Source organism: Macaca fascicularis, chromosome 4 (assembly GCF_037993035.2).
Source record: "Macaca fascicularis isolate 582-1 chromosome 4, T2T-MFA8v1.1".
NCBI classification, from domain to species: Eukaryota; Metazoa; Chordata; class Mammalia; order Primates; family Cercopithecidae; genus Macaca; species Macaca fascicularis.
This window is the reverse complement of record NC_088378.1, coordinates 99,626,223-99,646,188: the sequence shown is the minus strand read 5'-3', so window position 1 is coordinate 99,646,188 and position 19,966 is coordinate 99,626,223. Positions and strand designations below refer to the sequence as shown.

Here is a 19,966-nt window from a genome sequence, read left to right as displayed (position 1 = left end):
ATGTATTGGTTGAAATAATACATCTTCTTTTAATTTAATTTTTAATTATAAGTGATTATAAGTAAGATTAAGTAGTTTTTCACATATTTATTCCAAATTATTTATGTCATTTGTCAATTTTTCTATTGTGTCTCTTTTTCTATTTTCATTTAAAAGAGTCTTGGCCTGGAGTGGTGGCTCAGGCCTGTAATCCCAGCACTTTGGGAGGCCAAGGCCAGTGGATCACCTGGGGTCAGGAGTTCAAGACCAGCCAGGTCAACATGGTGAAACCCAATCTCTACTAATAATACAAAAATTAGCCTGGCGTGGTGGCATGCGCCTATAATCCCAGCTACTCAGTAGGCTGAGGCATGAGAATTGTTTGAACCCAGGAGGCAGAGGTTGCAGTGAGCCAAGATCGTACCACTACACTTCAGCCTGGGCCACAGAGTAAAACTGTATCTCAAAAACAAAACAAAACAAAAGTCTTATATTAAGGACATTTGTTCCTGATTATTTTGGTCACAAATTGTTGTTTGAATTTTAACTTTGCTCATGATGGTTATAAGGGGTTTTTTTTTCAGTGTAAAAGTTTTCATTCAGTTTTTATGGAATCAAATGTTTTAGTCTTATGTTTTACTGACTTTTTGTCTTACTTAGGAAAGCCTTCCCCACCTATATATGTTTGTAGTTTTTTTTGTTAGTATTTCACCTTCATTTTTTTAGACTTAAATTTCTGGTCCATCTAGTGCATATTTTAGTTAAGTTGTAACAGGAATTTAATTTCATATTTTTCCAGTTATTTCAACCCTGTTGATGGAATAATTCATATTTTCAGTATAGATTTGAAATCTATTTTTTATAATACTACATTTTTATAGTATTAAAAATGTACACCAATTTTATAGGTATATACTTTCCTGAACCTTCTACTATTTTCCCTTGATCTCCTCATCTGATGTGAACTGATTCTGATACCACCTGCAAAGTGTTTTAATTAATATGGGTTCAAAATTCTTTTTTTTTTAAAGAGACTCAGCTGCACTCTATTGCCCAAGCTAGACTTGAACTCCTGGGCTCAATCGATACTCCCCCTTCAACCTCCACTGCTTCTGGTTCAAAATTCATTTTAATATGTGGTAAGGCAATTCTCCAACATGTGCTTCAAAAATTTTCTGACTACGACCTAGGTTTATTGCCTCAGCAGCAGTTAGGCACTTGAAGTGGAGTGTTGAATATATGTAAGTATTTTTTCAAAGTGCACAAACTTATAAAAGTCCTAAAGCAAATACTTTTATAGGAAGCATTCATCATCTGTTTTTAAACATACTCTCAAGTAGTCACTGTTTAGAAAAAAATACTCAGCAATGTGGTTTGAGGGTCAGGAATTTTCTAGCCCGCAAGAGGCTTCTTTGGTTGCCTCATTATGGCCACTAAAGATTTAACTATGATGAATATATATGTATATAGCAGACCTCTTCATCACATTATTTTTTAAAACATTAAAATTGTCATGTAAGTGAAAGAAAGCAACTCACTAATTCCCCACTATTGGTAGAGCTATGTAGACTTGTTGTAACAAGTCAGATGTTTGAGCTTTTCAATAACACTCATGTCTGATGCATTCCCTTAGACCTTGTTTATCAGGCCCTATCTTGTTTTCGGCCTCTACAGTTCCCTTTCCCACAGCAAGAGTCACTTTATACTGTCTCTGGACCAATCACTGACCATCCCAAACCAGGTGAGTGGTCCCATTTCTGTGGTCCCACTAAACCATTTACCCACTAGTCGCTTGGTGTTGAAATTGCCACTGTTTTGCCTGTAACTCCTGTTAGAGAGCAGAGATAATATAACATTCACCGTTGTATCCCAATCCCTAGCTCAGTGCCTGAACACATGAGTTTCAAAAAATAGTTGGTGAATGAGTACATTATTTTTACTAAATGTGAAGCAGGAGAGACACAAAGAACTCTAGCCCAGCACTAGGATTTAGCATCCTCTTAGTTGTTTTGACATTGTATGACAATGTTGGCATCTCACTCACAGTCTCTAGGACTGCTCCTCCTCCACAGCTATCCTGTTCCTGATTCCCACCTCCCTGCTCTCCCTCCTGCTCCTGCTGACAAGCTTGCCCAAATGTGGACTGACTCCCTGCCTGTGTCAGAATGCAGGCATCCTCTAACCGCCTGCCAGAATACCCCATAACCGCATGTTAGACCTTCAGATGCCAGCTGCTAGCTTGAACCACTCTACCATCTGATGGCATGCCATTTAGATCCTATGTTCTCTCAGTTCAGCATCAATCCAACCCCTCTTTTAGCTGCAAAACATGAGCCTTGCCTGATTGAGTCCCAGGACATATTGTTTAAGATGAGCAGACTGAGTGGACCTCACTCTATAATCATGTACTTTCACACAGACCAAATCCTTCTAAATTCTCACACAATTAACAGTGAAAGCTCTGTTAAAATTCAGCTCCTATGAGAAAGTGTCTGGAAAGAGAAATTGAAATAATATAACCCAGATATAGTTCAAATGGGATGATTTTAATCTTTCACTAATACAATGTAGAAAAACAAGAGCTCTGTTTTTTCCCTAATCTTTCTCTCAAAAGGACAAAATTCTTCACTTTCTGAGAAACCACAGGCCACTTTCATCTGGTTTTCCCCCTTGTCCTCTTCTCTGAGCTCAGCATTTCACGTGCTCGTTTTGGTGAGATTCCATCACAATACATCACCAGGAACACATGTGTTCCACTGGGACTTTATTCCCTGGAAGATGTGAATGGTGATGTAAATAATGGCATCACTGGAATTTGGAAGAAGTGATGTGAGAAAGAAATAAGGTGAAATAAGGCAAAATAAAGCAATTATACTCAATATATCCTTTTGGAGCAATGTAGATAGTATTGATGGTAATAGGGAAATTCAATGGTATTCATCAGCTGGAACTGTCAGCAGAAACATTAATTAAAAGGCAGCTGTTGCTTTACCACTTGTAGAGGAGTGGAGCAATCCTAACTCCAAAATAGATTTCCAAGGATGGAAGTGTTTCCAGCTAATGAACTACAGCCTGGTTGTGGTTTTGGGTCAGTAGCTGCAATTAGACTTTTGTCAATAGTTATGTGTCTATGCCACTGTATTTTAAAGTAAGAATTCTAGTCTATTAATGGAAACATGTATGCATCATGCTCATTAGAGCTACTAAGTCCAGCTCCCACTTAGTTATGAATTGGTTATTCTGTGATACTCTAGTGAACATTTAAAACATTTGTTTATTTTTAATTAATATTGTTAGAAAAGCAATACATGACCATAAAGGTTTAGAGAAAACTGAGAAGCAGAGAAATAATCACCAATGGTCACTAATTGTTACTGCCATGTTTATCAAGGAAAAATTATGCTCACTTCAATCAATGGAAACTGGTCATTAATATTTACTTTATCAATTTCATGATATTTAATGAATTCAATTTAACAGTTATTGAGTACTTGTTTGGTGCAAGGTGATTCTAAAAACAGTGCCAAGTCATAACAGAATTTATTTATCACATTGAATTTTTTGAATTTACATGTAAATATGTGTTATATGATAATTATAAGATTCTTTTCATTTTTTGTTTGCTTTCTATTGCTTAGAAAAACCTGTGCTACAGTATTTGTTATTGGTGATTTTCATCTTAGTAAGGTTCGTTTTACCAGACAACACACATAAATTTTTCTCTAGGTGTGAAAGAGCCTGTTCTACAGAATTTCAAACTTAAAGAATCAATCAGAAAATTAATTCCATACACGCTACCTAAAAATGTAGATTTTAAAAGTTCTTCAGAGTACATTAACACACTGACCTGTCAGTTTCACAGGACAGATCAACTTGTTTCCAATGTACCGGCTGTATAGGAAAGCAAAGTGATTAATCCTTTCCTGTTGTTGCTGGTATTGTGAGAGAAGATAGGGGGAGGTCCAGAGAGAGGAATCCCAGGATAAATGGGGAACCCAGCCAAACTCACAAGACTAGGCGAAAAGTCAAGGATCCAAACAAGACAGTAGAATTTGTGTTCAGAATGTCTGGGGTAAAGTTCATGTGCCCAAAAGTAAGGCATAAAATATTATATTGGTCCCCAAGAGAAAGGAAAGACAGGAAATAAGAAACAAAGTCACTAGGGGAAATAGAGCATTATAACAAAATCTTGACAAGAATAGGTTGTCTCCAATTGGGCCACTCATTGGGAAAATAGAGGGAAAGGCAAGGACCCAATCTCTAGTCAAGCAGAAAGCCCAGTTAGCAGGAACTAAGGGCACCATAACCAGCTGCAACAAGACCCTTGATGCTGATATGAGGGAGCAGCTGCCATCCAACACCTTATATTTTCAGAGTGGGCTCCAGAATAGCAAAGTGATTAAGAGCTTACAAGCCCAGGCTGGGGAGTCCAATTGCCTGGACTCATCCCAGACTTGCCACCTGCTTGCTGGGGGCTGAGGGGAGGATGAACAATTCCCTCAGCCTCCTTATCTGTAAAATATATAGTATATGTGTATCTGCCTCATGAAACTGTTAGTGCCTAACATACAGAAAGCATTCATTAAATATTAGCTACTTTATTATGATTGTGTGATAGAAAAAAGTAATAGACTGGGGCTCAGGGGATTTAAGTTCTGGTCCTTGCTTTACTTCTTTTTCTACCTATGTGACTCTAGTACAAAACTGAGGTGCAGTCATAGAAATGGACCCAGAAAGTAATAAAAAATCCTTAAGTCAAGATCTTAAAAGTAAAGCCAGGCAACGATCCTGAGTTTCAGTTCTCTTAAGACAGGAACATAGCCACTGCAAGGTGTAGAAAGTACCCACTACCAAGGGTTGAGTAAGCACAGTTCCATACTCAATTCTACCTGCAGAGGGTTTCGTAACTTGAGCTGAGTTACTTCTCATTCCAGTACTATCTTCTTTAAAATGATGAGGTGGCACTCATCATTTTAAAGTACTATCTTTTAAAGTACTTTTAAAGTACTGTCTTTAAAATGATTGCAATAACTTGTTCTCAATATCAGATGCAAATTAAAATCACACAAAAGCTTACAAAATAGACCAATACTTGGGCACCCTCTCAGGCCAACTTAAATCAGAACTTCTGGGGACATAGGCTAGGTATCTGCATTTTTAAAGCACCCCAGGTGACCTTGATGCATGGAGAGTATTGAGAACCACAGTACTAGATAATCTGATGGTTTCAAGTGAGGTCAGAGGCTAGAGGTTTCCATTCCTTTTGGTTTCCTATAAGGTATAGCTGTTCCCAGGACCAAAGCCATGTAATCATTGACACTGTGGTACTCAAGGCCCTGTGCCTGCTCACAATTAGACTAGGGGCAGATGTGCAAAAAGAACTAGGAAATCTTACCGAAGTCTTAGATAATTCTTGAATGACTATGATAAGCTGTAAATATCTTAACAATTAGCTAAAGACTAATGTGGAAATTATTGCTGTTGTGTGCCAAAAGAAATTTAGAATAACTGAATGAGGGAAAGAAAATACTTCCAGAGGCCAACTAGTCAAACTCTTTGTCTCCAAAGAATAGAACACTAATACTCTTTTTCTGGCTGGGTGAAAAAAAAAATTACAATTCTTTTTCTCCTTTGACACTGTTACATCTTTTTATATAAAGACAGGAGAAGACAAAAGGAAAACTGAGTTTACTGCAAAGAAATCAAGAGATGTAATGTCAAGAAAGCAGACAGCCTTCGTGAAATGTAATACATCTCTGCCTTTACTTCTTTTTCATTGGCTTGGATTAAACAGCTCTGTGTCACACAGCAAACAGTATATTTGCTTCAGGAAGATGTTTAGCCTGTCAGGTGAGTAGCAGTACAAGTCCTGTGCTATTAACCAATAATGAATGTAGTGTGTTTGGGGAGGGGGTGAGCTAGTATAGTTGTGACAAGTTACTGTTTCAATTTATTAGAATAGAATTTCTCAGAAGGTAGAGATTTATTCCATTACATGTCATCCCATATAAAACATTCACCTTCCTGGGGTATTCAATCCCACTACCTGGGATATGTGATACTCTGGAAAAGTGGAGTCTTTATGGCCACTGGCATAAGAGAAAGCAAAGCCTTATCTGCTCCATCAAAATTTTATTAGAATTGCTCTCCTTTTACTTCAGACAATCTGAAAGTTAAATGCCAGAAATGCAAATAGAAACTCAAAAGTTTCAATTATTTCCAAATAGTCAGACATTTGGACATCATGCAGGCAAATAAAGATAAAAGAATCAAATAAAATATCCAATAAAATATGCCACTGATCTACAGTAGCAAACCAATGGCTGAAAAGTGTCAGATAATTTTTCTTAAACTATAGCAAGCTCTTTGTTTTGTCTTGTTTTTTTGGTTTTTTGTTTTGTTTTGTTTTGTTTTTTGAAGGAGCATCATGCTGCCAGAATAACAACTCACTACCAAAACAAAGTCATTTGGAACCAATAACAAGCCTTTATGTGGAGCACTTTCCAGCCGCTTCCTCACTGCCTCCTGACCAAAACACACACACACACACACACACACACACACACTCCACCAAAGGTTTCTTGAGGAAGTATTGCTACCAACAATGGAGATAAGTATTTCATAGAATTCCCTCTTGAACCCACTTCACAAACTAAATGTTTATGACCAAGGCAGAGACTGGCAGCACATTCAAAGTTTACAATAGAAGGTATGGCTCTGAGTTGTCAATAGAAGCAACAGCAGACCAAAGCCCCAACAGTGTCAAAGGAGGTGGTACAAAATCAAATGCTCTATGGCATCCTCTTCTTAGGAATCAACCCAGCAGTATAGAAACCAAGAACCACATTGCCCCATCAATAACTGGAAGAATCGCTTCTGCTTCTCAGTGCCCCAGGCCTAGCTTATCGAGGGTGGCCCAACTCTACTGGCCATTGAAGCCTCTGATTCCACTTTGGGATCCTAGAAAAGAGCCTCTGTTGGCTTTCTAACCCTAAATCTCTTCATTCTTTGCACTTTGTGAATCTTTTCATGCTATAGAGGCAGCTGTTACCCTGCAGTGTCACATTCTATACATGTCATTAAAACATCTCATAGTCATCTAGGTGGAGGTGTTCCATAAACAACAGCCTGAATTTTAAAAAGTGGTTGAAAACATAGAACAGGTAAGGTCAAATTGCCTGGATTTGGATTTTAAATTTACCACTGGGTAAGTTATTTAACATTTATAAACCTCATTTTCCTGATCTCTAAAATAGTGATAAAAATAGTACCTCATAGGATTGTTATGAGAAGTAAATAAAATCATCCATGTAAAATGCTTGGCACAATTCCTGGCACATAGTAATCTTCTCAAGTATATGCTAGTTATTCATATCATTTTATATAGTAAATGTACTGCATATGTTGTATATTATATAGATAATATATATTACATGTAGCCATTATCATTATTATTTGTGCAATGAGCAGAATGTAGAAGGTGGGGATGTCTTACCAAAAGTTGAGGGGCCCTGAGAAGTGAACTCTACCAATGCAGCTGACTTCCTTAAAGACCAAAATAAACAGGCTATGGCCAAACCAGTTGGTTTGGTGACCAGAAGATGGTATCTATCAACACAGCATATGAAAGTTAAGCTTATATGTAAGGCCACTCCCTGATCCAAATACCAGGCTGCTCTTCAAGCATGTGTCACTTACTAAACAGTTAATGAAACCCAAAGATCCTTGAATTCCTCCAGTGTCACATTTCAAGACTTATAGAATAATTAGGAAAAATCTGAGCTGGCAAAACTCTTCCTGGCTTGCCCTGATGAGCAGACCCTCTTTGTTTGCCATTAGTGTGTGTTGTCGTCACAGTAACTACAGGGCTCCAAATACAGGCGCAGGGCATCATTTCCTCATGTGCACTTAGGCTGCCACACTGAAATAGCATTATGAACTCAGCAATACCTCTTCCTTTCCTGTTGTGCTTGGTACCACGGTCAAAGAGACAAGGCCTAAAAGGAGTTACTTAAGACATAAGTATATGAAAGAAAAAGAATGTTCATTTATTCCCATTACTGTGTCATCGTGTGTGTGTGCACGCGCATGTATGTGTGAAAACCTAATTTTTGCATAGATCTTTTAGATAAACAAGGGCAAGTTGGCAGTAACTCCATTGTCTTGGTGGTGCCAGCAGTCTATTGCTTTCAGTCAAATCTTCTTTTGGCCTGAAATCTTCAGCAAATTATTTTTTAAAGAATGCATTTAGCCAACTCTGATGTGTCCATTTCATACCTTTCTTATATCTTTTCCTTACAAAGATAAGAAGCAGATAATTCATTTATTGAAAGTAACTTGGGAAGATTGCAATTAGAGTTTTTACAAGATCAAAAAAGACTATTTTCAAGTACAGACTTATAGGGTCCTTGGTCAGTGAAGCAACAATCATCGTTTCCTCAATGTTTTGGTAAAGGAGGTAGGCAACAGCATTTAGGCAAGCAAATAAAAACAGAAATATCCTTAAACCTTAAGGGCTCAATTAAAATCAGATCACCCAAGATAATTTCTGCATTAGCTTTAAAAATTCTTTTTAGTTTGTCTTTCACAGACCTCAGAAACACATAAATCACCCAATATTATGCACATTGACACCATTTCCAAAAATGGGAAAAAAGACCCAAACCTTCTTTTGATGTCTCAGTGTTGCTATGGCTTAAACAAAGCCCTCAGAGACACAGCAGCATGGGGATGCTGGTTTACGTTGTATTACTTCACTTCTGTGCTGGGAGTTTCTCAATTTCTGCAATCAGCTGGTTAACAGCCAGCTAAAGCTGCTCAGTTCATGTATGATTTTCCTTATTCTAAATTCTTCCACAACAGGCTTCCTGGTCTTTGAAATTAAACTGCCTTAGCTTCTACCAGGGAAAGCTATATTCTGCCTGCTGCCTTTTCCCTTCTCTCATTAGCTAAAGCATAGACTGACCATTTAAGAAAAAAGAAAAACATAATCCAATATACTTTCCTGAGGTTCCTCTATTTTTGCCCTGGTACCACTATGATGTATTCATTCTGCAAAGCCAGGAAAAATTATTTCCTTCTTTTCTTTCTTTATTGTACTTTTCCTTCCTACCTTCCTTTGTTTCTTTCTCTCCACACAAAGTTTTCATTAGAGAATGACAATTTTAAAATTTGTTTTGCCTCATCTTTTAGAGACTTATCCTTTCAATTGGGAAAAATAAAGTAAAATTGACAGATTTAAACCATGTATGTCCTGCATAAGGTTTATTGCCACTAAAGCTGCTAAGAAACTTTCCTGCTTATAAGGGTGCTTTATATATTTTTAAGTATACAGAATATTAAGCAGAATACACATACACACACATCTTCCGAGATAACACTTTTTGTTTGTCTTGGAATGTATATTTCTTTTGATATTTAAGAAGAATGAATAGGATTAAGGGCAATGAATAGCAAGAATTCATTTCCATTTAGTAAAGTTAAAGTTAGCTTAAGATGACCTTTTTTGGTCTTTTCATTTTTATCTGTTACTAGGTTAGTAAAACAAAACAAATCATCTAAGGAAAGAAATAAAGAATGATAAATTTAATAATGTGTTCTTGCATGGAGGAGGAAGTCTTCGTTGCTGTACATTACCCAGTGTAGTTGGCTGTAAAACAGACACCCAAGCACTATGTATAAACACACTTTATCTCCAAGTGCAAATATAGAAACCATAGAACAGTCTGTGCTGTGGGTGATTTCTTAGCCTTTTTAGTAATGGTTCTATAAGACAACAGACTGCTGAGTGATAAGAGAGAGTTTGAAACATAAATTCCATATTAAATTATTGGCTGCTGTTCAAATTGAGTCTGCTTAGAGTACCCAGCAGCAAAGTATGTCCCAAGCAGGATTCCAAACTTAAATAATACATTCTCCTACCTTTCCTATAATCTATGAAGTTGAGATCACAAACTATCTGCATCCAAGAATTTTGTATGCAACAAAGATTAAAGTAAACAAATAACTACATTTAAGGTGTAATAAAGCCATACTAGCTTAAATTTATTAAAGAATAAATTATAAACTACAGATTTTATAAGTCATTTAATGTTCAAAAAAACTTTATAAGGAAATAGCATTATTACCGTCATTTTACAGATGAAGAAACTGAGACACAGAGATTAATTTGCCTAAGGTCACCTTGAGCTGAAATCTGAATCCAGGCTATCTGACTGACTTACTCAAGTACTAACCTTTTCTGACTCCTCTTCCATGAACATATTCTGGTTATATCCTCAACTCAGATTTAAAGAAACAAAATGTATTTTTATTAGCTTATCTTTTTTTCTATTTATTGTTATATGTATTAAAAACAATGTAAAAACAATTTTATACTGCAAACTTTTAGATGTCATTTTTCTAATAAATTGTTAACTAATCTTTTTTCTCTTAAACCTTTCTGTTGAGATAAATCTCAACATGAGCTTGCCCCCTCATTTCTCCTAGTGCTACCTTTCTAAAACCCACAAGTTTAAAGAAGGAAGATTAGACAAATGAATGAAAATGTGGATTAAACAAACTGTGTAAAATCTTATATCTTAAGGAATATGTTTTATGAAAAAATGCTCTTCTGCCAAAAAAGGAAAACACAGGTAGCATTATTTAGACTTTGTAAACCCCAAAGTTTCACTTCTAAACAATAAATAAAAATTATAACCACAAGGAAACCGGTGCTTAATGAACATATTAAATATTTCACAAATTTCATTGGAAAATTCCATAGGGTTTCTTACTGAATATCCATTTAAAAGAGTAAATTTCACCACTTTGCCCATCATAAAATATAAATACTAAGAGAATGTTTTTCTTTTGGTGGATACAGAACAAATTGCTTCGAAAGTATGATTCCTGCTTTATCTCACCCAATAAGGTTACAGTTTTCACGAGAAATTAAAGATAACACTGAAAAACGTCTCTTTTTCAAAATATCAAGAGAAAAAGAACAGAAAAAGGATCATAACGCATTTAAATGTTTTCTTGTTCAAAGCCAGATTCTAATTCACGATCCACAAACAGGAGCCATGATTTAAATGAATTGTACCAAAAGTAACTGTAAGTAGAACCTGGCACCAAAAGATAACAAAAGTATATAAGTTACAGTATTTAGAGGTCTAGGTAGATACACAGGATATGTGTGTGTGTGTGTGTGCATGCATGCATATATACATACACAGTCCTGTCATATTTCCCCTTTCTATTTTATTCCTGAGAGATAAAACATCATTTCCACAATCAAGTACATGAGTGTAGTTAAAAGTGTTTGTAATTTTTCTGTGCATGGTAAAACTATGAAGACTTTCCTTGAGAAATTTCTGAAGTAAAAAGTTATTAACTTACAGTTGCTTTTCTTGATTCTATACTTATCCATACTTTCTCTTATCATCAGATATCAGAGCCACAAATGTGAATGGAACATCCGCAACATGCCTGCAGCTGAGAAGCTCCAAAGCCAAGTGATGCTTAGGATACTGCCTTGCACCTAATAGACGTCATAAAATTGTTCTGAATATAAAGAGGCAAGCCCTACTTAAAAGTACCCTAATTCTAACAGAGCACCAAGCTGTCTAAACTTAGAAAGAATCACTTCTAAAATGTATGGTCCAGAATATCATTGTGAAAGTGGAAGACTCTGATCTGGGTCTTAAAGAGTAGGCAAAGTTTCTACAGGACCAGAGAGTAAATGTCTTCCAGGCGGGGAGAATAAAAGCTGGGGCAAAGCTGGGGTATTGAAATGTTCGCTGAGTATGTGTTTGGAGAATGGCCCATAATCTGAAATACCTGAAGCAGAGGGACCTTGTTGTTGAGTCATAGTAGTGAGACTGGAAAAGTTAAGTAGGTGCCAGATGATGGAAGGTTTTCAAAATACCCAGCCTAGGTGTTTGGCAGCTACTAGAAGGCCCAGAAGATAACTGAAGAGTAGATAGACAAACATAGCAATGCTTTAGTAAAACCAATCTCGTGGTCATGGGCAAGATGATTTGGATGGCAACAAGGGGTAGGAAGGAACAGCATTGTTACAACCCAAACTAGCATGAAGAGAACAGGCATTAGTGTGGTGGAAGACATGGCAATGGAATCTAACAACTTTCCTGGTAAAGGGGAAAGGGACAGTTCCAAAATGTCACAGGACTATGAACTTGAGTGAATAGGAGAACAGATCTGCATTGTCGTGGAGAGCCTGATTATTCATGTAGTGGAGGAAACCGTGTGGTTTAGCCTGAGCTGAGTTGCTCTTGATTCTCAAGAATAAATGTACGACAATGAAGACAATTAATGATACTGAAAAATTCACTTCATGAGCAAACACGACTTTCACACAGGGCCAAATGCTGCACTCAGTTATCGCCACACTGTCCCACTGACTCCAAAAGAAATTACATGCCTAGAATCAATGGTAGATTTTGGCCTTACACATACATTTTTAAGCCAACAACGTGACCCTTCTTAGCATAAAAACAAGAACAATGTAAAGCATTTAGTTCTGACTTTTCAAACTCCTTTGAGACAAAGATATTTCATCTCTACTAAAGCACCAGGAGTTTCATTCTCTAATAGTAAACTTACCAGAGTGCCTTTTGCACTATTATTTGTACATATTTGTATCATATGTGATTCACTTATTTACTGTATAAACAAGTAATCAGAATTATAAAACATAATACATACTGAAATGGGTGCCCTGTTTCATTTTCCTGAGTATATGCTATATAAGCTTTAATTAGCTTTTCTTAAAAGAGGATCATTTTCTGAAAAGGCTGATACATTCTTATTTGTCAACAAATAGTATGTTCAAAACTGGTCTTGGGTACTTTCTTTACATTGATAGAATAGACTTTAAAAATTCCAATTAAAATGTGCTTCAATAAATTCTTTGATATTATCCTTAGACTAGAAAAATTATTCAAATCATCATGTTCATTTAGAGGAAAAATATTTTTACGCAAATCTAGCCCAATTACAAACCACCAGATGTCAATACTAACTATGTCAACAATGTACAGCCATAAGTTGTCATATTCAACATGAAATTGGTTACTCTAAGCATTCTGATAAAATTGCATGGCAACTCATGGAAGGGGAGACAAGATGTCATCACGTGAAAGGAGGATTTCCTTCACACTATAGTAAACACATTCATACACACATACATGCAACTTAAGAGAAAATGTTTTCTAATTAAGTTTTTAAAAACAGAATCTGTTATATCTAAACACAAGCATTAATTTATTTTTTAAAAATACACAAATATCATTATCTTGAGTAGTTATAGTCAACAACTTCAAGAGTAGTGATTTAATACCAGGCATATTTTATGCCCAGTCAGAAGCCTTCGGGGTGACTCTAGTGTAAAGAGGTCAGAACCAGCACAAGGTGTACCAGTGTAATCAGAGAATTAGGCAAAAGGAGACACATACAACAGCAGGTTTAAAAAGTACAGCAATACAAACACCATGCGGGACTTTCCTCTCATTTACCACACAAGCTGGTTTGCTAGTTTCAGTAAATGAAAGTTATTTTACTTCTAGGGCAGATATCCTTTTCATTGCTTAGCCATCCCAATTGTGAAAGGAGATGTGAAATGTTCTTTGTCATATTTCTGTTACCTGCCAAAGAGCATTAACTTGGCAGAAATGTTTTGATGTCTACTAAAACACAATAAAATTATGTGTTTAAAAAGGAATCGGTATGATTTTGAGGAAAAGATGATGTTTCTGACTTTTTAAAAATAATTCACAATGGTTATAATTTCTAAATGTGCTATCACATCGTAGAACAGGAAGAATCAAAGGAAACAGACAAAACAGAATGGAAGAGAACTCTCTTCTTGTGGAAACAGATATTTCTTAAGAGAGCAAGTAGTTATTTATTTTGGTCTTACCTGACGGCAGCTCCTTTAACCAAAGGTATGTCCTCTATGGAGGTAGTTTATCCTTTGAAGAACCCAGTGGCTTGTCTCACAGCCCAAGACAGATTCGAGTTCCTAAAAACTATCCAGCTCAAAAGAATACAGAGGAAAAAGCTTTTCCCACTTTCTTTCCCAGAACTAGCCAATAGCTGAAGTCATGCAGGAAACAGAGTAGAGAGGGGGGAAAGCAGCTTCTTCTCCCTGAAATCCCGATCAGCAGAAATTGGAAGTTGTTGTATATCTCCCACCCAGACTTTTGTTTAAAAGTTTTTTCAACTGTTGCTAGGTGTTGTTGGGTTCTGAGATTAGGTTTCTCCTCTTCTGCTCCCTTCACAACACTGTCAGAGCAATGACTATGTTGAGGAGCTGAGCTCGCGGGTGCTATATTTAACTGGTGTTCTCAGCAAGTCAAGCCTGTCAACAGCTGAGAAGTTTGGAGCCGGCTTTACTCAGTTCCTAAGCAGCTGGGTTATCAGTGGATATAGCGCTGCTCACCCTGTAAAAGATTGCGGGAAAACCGACAGACCCTTTTAAGGACTTCTGCTTATTTCACAGAGGTAATTATTGTTTGAAGCTCTTAACTACAGACTGAGATTTGGGACTTAGGTTTTAAAACGTGAAGAGAAACAGAGCAGCTGTTGTCTTGGGCAGAGCAATTTACTAATGCAATATTCTTCTCAATTAGGCTCTCTCAGATAAATGTTCTGAAATAAAAAGTGCTTTTTAAAAGTATATCACTTCTTCTGCATAAAGGGAGGTTTCAAAAAAGTGTATCACATCTGTTGGTTGTGAAAATGAATACGAGATCACTTCCAAACAGCGTTTGACACCGGTGTGTTTCATTTATAGCTAGATCACTTACCTAGACACATCAGACTTTTGTCCAGCTATGTACCTGAATGTTATTAAAATAAAATTACCATAAAGGAATGTCTATAACATTATGATTTTGAAAGGAGTAACATTAAGACGGAAAATCTTAGCATCCTCACTCAGGTCATTCATTCAAAGTAACACACGGTAAACACTCCAGGAAATCCAGGACACGAGATACCTCTGGTTGTTAATAGGCTTGCCTCATCATTAACCCTCAAGTCTCCACAACATGAAGAATGTCTCAAGATACTTTATGTGCTTCATCCTACATAATAAAATGGTATGAATCTGCTGAGACTGAAACTTTCTAAAAATTGTTTAACTAGTTTTGGGGACTGTTTTACTAATTACATATGTGAAATTAACACTAAGGGAAACTGAGGGAGGTCCTTTTGGCCACAGGTAAAATAGGAAGGGAGGCACACACACCACACACATACACACACACACACACACACACACACACAGAGAGAGACAGAGGGAGAGAGAGAGAGAGAAACATTATTGATTAACAAACTAGAATATGGCCCTGACAAAAATCTCACCAATACCGTTATAAAGGTTGACCCTCTTCCTGAGATCAATTTGTCAGATTAAAGATACCCTCTTTTTGACATGCAAACTGAAGATGAACCAAAGACATATGTAAAGGTGTGGATGTAATATTTTAAGAGTTGCATACTTGCAGTAAGTAGCTTACGTGCTGGGTAACCCTATGTCTCTGAGAAAGTTTGCCACTTCAATCAGGAGTGTGTGCATGTCCTTCTTTTTAAAGAAATGACCCTCACCTGCTCAAGCCATTCGAAAACATCTCAGTTCTTCTCACTCCAAATAGCACACTGACAGCATGCAACCTGCCCCCTTAACGTACTTACTACCATACACATGTAAAATTGCATTTGTTCAGACTCAGTCTTTCTGAGTCTGAGCCAACCTTGATTAAAAAAAAAAAAAAGTCCTTCTATTAAGATGAAAGAGCTCTCATGTGAAATTGACTGACTCTTCTTGAGCTAATGGATCTTTTAGAAACTTAATCTATTCACAGTCCCCAAAAGTGGGTTCTAATAGAGGTAGAAAGTATATAAGTGAGGTATGAGATAATTCAGAATCATCAGAACTTTTAAAAAATTACAAAGGGGCCGGGCACAGTGGCTAACACCAGCACTTTGGGAGGCTGAAGTGGAAGGATCACTTGAGGACAGGAGTTCAAGGCCAGCCTAGGCAACACAGCAAAACCCTGTCTCTACAAAAAATTAGCCGACCATGGTAGCACATGCCTGTAGTCCCAGCTACTTGGGGAGCTGAAGTGAGATGATGGCTTGGGACCAGGAGGTCATGGGTGCCGTGAGCCATGATTGTGCCACTGCACTCCAGCCTGGGCAACATGACCCTGTCTCCAAAAAAAGTGGGGGGTCAGTGTGGGATGTGGATAAATTACTGTTTGAAAATATATACACTTCCCCTCACACACACCAAATGCAACAGCCCCAGGTTAAAATCCACTAAAAATAACTCTGAGGATATATTATTTGACCCCTACTAAGAGTGTACTTTACAGATATCTTCAGACCAAAATGAATCAAAGAAGAGTGGTAGCCAAATGTCGAGATAACTGAGGGGAAAAACCCCCTTTGCCCTTATGGCCAAAAAAGGGTGATAGATTTATTTCTTCCGTAACTATCCAGATAATTAAAGTTTTCAGTTTTGTTTTGTCTAATGAATACCTATTCCCTCACCATGGTTTTCCTTAACCTTTGGATTAGCTGTCTATTGTTGCTATTAGTTTATTTTTAAACAACGTGGTCACAAGCCACAGCATACAGAATAATTCATATAATTAGATATTCATATAATTGCTATCATCAAATTATGTTCTTTAATTATACTAGGCATATGTACATGACTGACTCGGTATTCTACAATAATCAGACTTTCTCTCTCTCTCTCTAACACACACACTCACACACACACACAGGCAATAAAGTAAATTTATTTTGAAGGCTTTTCCCCCCGGCAATGATTATTCAGACTAAAGCATTTCCGACATAATCTGCAGAGGAAGTGGTGCAGCTAAGAACTATTAGAAATTTGTGTTTTGTATACAGTCAACAAGGAAATGCTGTTTCAACACATATTGTTAATATATTACTGTTCAGCTGCATCCTTTCCCACAGCCCTAAGTGTGAGCATTCTGAGAACCTCTGATCCATTTACAAGTAAAGCTGAATATCCCAACTTCAAGGATGAGTCATGATGAAAGTTTTTAATAAGAAGATAGACTAATGCTATCAGGGGTGGGAGGGAAAGGCAAATAAATTAAATAAGAGCATTGACCCATTATCTCTACACCCATTTCTAAAACCAAATTTTCCCGCCTTGTTCATTGAAATAAGCACAGTGATTTTTAAAAGCAAAAGTAAGTTAAGTTATTTAATAAGTTAATTAAGTTCTTTAATATACCAGTGAAGAGAAAAATAGACATTTGCTTCAAAACAACGTTTACTTTAATAATGTTTGGGGGTAGTGGGTGGATGGCATGAGACAAGTTTTCAATCAAACATGCTCTGTTAACATTTATTGCCTGACTCTGAGATGATGAATATAAGCTCACCGGTACCAGAGAATTTTTCAGTTTGTTTTTTTCTGGCTACGTAAGCACCACAGTAAGTGTTCAATAAATAAGAAAGACTGAATGAGCAAATGAACATATAAAAGATTAAAGAAAAGATAAAGAAAACTATAGAGCATACAGAAAATGCTTCCAGGCTCTCTGGACAGAGTTGGGTCATCCTTAGATACCTATAAAAAATTTGTAGAAGGAAATTATTTTATTGTGAATTAATTATTTTGAATTTGTTAATTTTTTATTGTTGTTGTTGTTTGAGACAGAGTTTCACTCACTCTGTCGCCCAGGTTGGAATGCAATGGTGTGATCTCGGTTCACTGAAACCTTCACCTCCCAGGTTCAAGCAATTCTCTTGCCTCAGCCTCCTGAGTAGCTGGGACCACAGGCATGCGCCACCAAGCCCGGCTAATTTTTTTTTTTTTTTTTTTTTTTTTTGGTATTTTTGACTGAGGCGGGGTTTCAACCATGTTGGCCAGGCTGGTCTTGAACTCCTGGCCTCAAGTGATCTGCCCTCCTTGGTCCCCAAAAGTGAATTTGTTAAAATTTCAAAGAAAAGTAATAGATCTCAGGATAATAATTAAAATATCTATGTAACATTTACTATTAGCCAGACACAGAGTTCTAAGGGCTTAACATATATTAACCCAATTAATTCTCACAATAACTTTATGAGGTAGGTATTATTATTATCCCACATTTTACAAGCAAAAACATTGAAGCACAGAGATGTTAATAAGTTGGCCAAGGTCACATGTTAGTTGGTAAATAGCAGGACCAGAATTTGAACTAGTAAATCTGGTTCCAAAAATTTGTGTTCTTAACTACTTAACTGCCTCTTACATACAATAGTCACAGTAGCCGGTTCTTATCAATCACTGAGGGTTAAGGCATATGAACTTCACTAGCCCTGAATATATATACTTCTGATCAACAAATACATTTAAAATCCAACAGTTTTGGAGGAGATAGAAAAAAAGATGGGATAATTTCATGATTAGCATAGTAAAATAAAAATTCATTGGAACTGAAGTCCTGTTGAATACCAGAAAAGAAAAAATTGGACTGAAAAGAAAATAATTGCTTTAAGAAAAAGTCTATTTTTAAGCAAAGGATATGAGCTGCTCAGTATTGTTTCTAAAACAAGCAATGCATGATGTTTTATGATGAATGAGTTTAATGCTTAATGAAATTCTAAAATTACATTCTAAAAATATACTTTTGGTCTATGATTTGATAAACAATTTAAAAATGTTTTGGAGCTATGTGTTCTCAAAGATGTAACCAACAACAAGAAAAAATGAAAAACAATGTAGGGGAAATCATACATTAGTAAGTTATTTGGCATCAACATAATATTATATTACACTTGATATAATCAGCTTTCACAATTTGAAGATACTTGCATTTTCAATTAATCTAGCTATTCTTCTATTTAGATTTTATAAAACCTTAAAAGAAACAGCACTAGCACTGTTATAATAATATATACATATATTTGTAATAAAATAAATACTTGTCCTGACAATTAATAAGCACTGTCACACCCACAAAATTCATAAAATATTAAATTATTTATTTTTCCAACTGCTTCAGGAAAGAGAAAAACTAGGTTTTAAATAAACTAATAAGATAATATTTTTGCTTTTGCCATAAATTAAGCACTTATATGCATGTATTAGACATTAAAATTCCCACTTCTCTGCACGTGTGCTTGAAAGTGGGTTATTAGAACTTAATCCTAAAAGTTGTTGTTTTTTTGACACCCCATAAGCCAACCTCTGGAGGACAAGCCTACTAGAACATGTCTAATCCTTAAAGTTATTTCAGGACCATATTCTACAGACACTTACAGATCACAAGCATCCTACTTTTCAATAGGGTCAGATAACCTTCTCCTGAGACTATTTCCTGCTTCCTTTCCTGTGCCAGAGTCACGACCTACTCTTGCTCAATACTCAATTCTTAGTTGTAAAGGATGACTTTTAACAATTTCTTATAAGAGATTGGGACATTTATTCTCTAATAAACAGAAACAGAATCAGAAAGCCAGTGATTGGGCATAGAACCACACAGAATAATGCATTTTCTCCACAAAGTATATAGGTTTGTATGTACACACTACACACACACACACACACACACACACACACATATATATAGTTAACTGAAAAATGGGCTTTCTTAAAAATACAGACATTAAGATATCTGATTCTGGAGTAGGGTAAAGCTAGTTTAAGTCCAGACTCCCTTATTTATTACCTGTGTGAGCTTAGCGAATCACTTAATCTCTCTTAAGCCACCTTTCCCTCTTCTATAAGATTAATAAAAGAATTTAAGACTATTCAGTTCTTCCCTTTTGCAGCCATCACTGAAGCAGAAGCAGCCAAAATGAAGTCCAGTCCCTTTGGGACTTCTGACTGAAACAGAACTGTAAGAAGCATTTCAATGCACCTTCCCACATTTGCAGGAAGATTATGTCTTCTCCTCTTTTCGAAGAGCTGGATCTGAAGTACAATGTTAGATGCATGCCTATGTGA

At 36.4% G+C, this 19,966-nt stretch overlaps 1 protein-coding gene across 9 annotated transcripts in view; it reads right to left on the bottom strand.

The window, feature by feature from the left end:
• FILIP1 (filamin A interacting protein 1) overlaps positions 1–19,966 on the bottom strand; it is a 311,264-nt gene that overhangs the window by 185,433 nt on the left and 105,865 nt on the right. For 7 of the 9 annotated variants that reach the window (XM_074037618.1, XM_005552528.5, XM_015449172.4 and 4 more), the window contains exon 1: positions 13,901–14,267. The exons of 1 other annotated variant lie outside the window; for it this stretch is intronic. The gene's annotated coding sequence lies outside the window, so the exon portion shown is untranslated. Of the gene's footprint in view, positions 1–11,358; positions 11,477–13,900; positions 14,268–19,966 lie in introns of those variants that run through there. One more of the 9 variants, XM_074037617.1, reaches the window with a different exon arrangement.